The sequence below is a fragment of the Sapajus apella genome, unplaced genomic scaffold (genome assembly GCF_009761245.1).
Source record: "Sapajus apella isolate SASKATOON/1434 unplaced genomic scaffold, GSC_monkey_1.0 scaffold10552, whole genome shotgun sequence".
In the NCBI taxonomy this organism is placed as follows: Eukaryota; Metazoa; Chordata; class Mammalia; order Primates; family Cebidae; genus Sapajus; species Sapajus apella.
In genome coordinates this window covers 1-2086 of record NW_022447473.1, presented here as the reverse complement: position 1 = coordinate 2086, position 2086 = coordinate 1, and the positions used below count along the sequence as shown (strand labels likewise).

At 46.4% G+C, this 2086-nt stretch overlaps 1 pseudogene; it reads left to right on the top strand.

Annotated features, from left to right (window-relative positions):
- The first annotated feature begins 396 nt into the window (after positions 1-396).
- On the top strand, positions 397-1062 carry LOC116548363 (annotated as a pseudogene).
- Positions 1063-2086: the final 1024 nt, after the last annotated feature.

Below are 2086 nucleotides of genomic sequence, written 5' to 3'. Positions count from 1 at the left end.
CTGGTGAGAAAAGTCCACAGTTTAATCATTCCTCCCCAACTTGTAACTCCGCCCTGAACTTCTGGACTCAAGCGTTGGAGATGTCAGGCAAACCTCAGGCCGCTCTGCGTTGGGTCAGCCCCTTAGGGCTGTTTTCCCACCATGCATGGCACAAGCGGAATCTATGCCTGTTACCCACGCTCCCTGCGCCCTGGCACCCCGCTCCTGTGATCATGTCGGAATTTAAAGCAGCAGAGCAGAGAGCGCTTGGACCATCCAACTGGTTGCTGCGGCCATCTCTGCGAGCAGTGCGTTTGTGTTCCAGGCTGCTTAGTTCATGCCTCCGAGAAGGGGGTCTCCTGCTGCCAGCTAAGTGTGTGAGACCTTGTGTGCGCATCTCCCCTCTGAATCCCAGCGATGGGTGGCCTTAGCTTTGGCTCCAAGGAAAAACAGCAGCTGCTGGAGCGGTTGCTCATCCTCCGGCCTTCAAGCCCCACAGAAATGTCAGAGGTTACTATGTCGTGGTGGTCGGCACCGCTGGTGTGGGGAAAAGCACGCTGCTGCAGAAGGGGCGACCGGCCCCTTCCGTCATGAGTACCTGCCAACCACTGTAAACGCTTACTGCCAGTGGCTGGGCCGCGGCCACGGTGTGCTCTCCCTGCACGTCACCGACAGCAAGAGTGGCGACACAACCGCAACCGCGCACTGCAGCGCTGCGCTACAGCCCGGGGCCATGCCTTCGTCCAGGTCTACTCAGTCACCTAGAAGGAAACCCTGGAAGAGTGGAAAGCCTTCTATGAGCCGATCTGCAAGATCAAAGGTAACAACCTGCATAAGTTCCCCATCGTGCTGGTGGGAAATAAAAGTGATGACACCCGCCTGGAGATGGCCCTGAGAGATGGTGCCACCTGTGCGCTGGGGTGGAATTGTGCCTTCACGGAGATCTCGGCCAGGGCAGGTGTGGGTGTGCAGGAGCTGTTTCACATGCCGCTGGATTACAAGAACCAGCACGACCCCGCCCTCCAGGAGCCCCAGAAGTGCCAGATGCCCAAGACCATTGAGAAGATGCTTGACAAGTGCATAATTATTTTATTTTATTTTTCAGAGGAAGAAAGAGAGAAAGAAAAAGAATAAAAAAAGAAAAAGAAAAAAGAACGCAGGAGAGGAAGAAAGAGGGAGAGGAAGAGGGAGACAGAAAAGGGGTGTTGCTTTATTGCCTGGGCTAGAATGCAGTCTAAAAATCAGTATGCCTGCAATTGTGTTAATAATAGAGACATAAAAAAAAATGAGGGAAGAAAATAATTAACAAGCAGCCAACCAATATTTCATTTAAAACTGTAAATAGATGTGATGTGGTACTGATAAGAGTATATATTTTGTGTATTTAAAGTGGAGAGTTCTATAAATGTTAATTAAGTCTACTTGTTCCAGACCTGAGTTCAAGTCCTGGATATCGATGTTAACTTTCTGTCTCACTGATCTGGCTAATATTGATGTTGAAGTCCCCACTATTATTGTGTGGGAGTTCAAGTCTCTTTATAAGTCTTATATATCTGGGTATTCCTGTATTGGGTGCGCATATATTTAGGGTCTTTAGCTCTTCTTGTTACATTGATCCTTTTATTATGTAATATCCTTCTTTGCTTCTTTTGATCTTTGTTTCTTTAAAGTCTATTTTATCAGCAAAAATTGCAACTCCTGCTTTCTATTTATTTATTTTTGCTCTCCATTTGGTTGGCAAACTTTTCTCCATCCCTTTGTTTTGAATCTTTGTGTATCCTTGCATGTGAGATGGATCTGGATGTACCATACCAATGGGTCTTGGCTTTTTTTGCCTGTCTGTGTCTTTGGATTGGGGGATTTAGTCGATTTAAATTTAGAATTAATAACAATATATGTGAGTTTGATACTGCCATTTAACGTTAGCTGGCTGTTTTGCCCATTAGTTGATGCAAGTCCTTAATTCTGTTGATGTTCTTTATTTTTTGGTATTTTTTAGAAAGGCTGATACTGGTTGTTCCTTTCTATTTATAGTGGTTCTTTCAGAAGCTCTTGTAAAGCAAGTGCATAATCATGTGAGCCCTGGGCCTTAAGAGCCAGCTCTTCC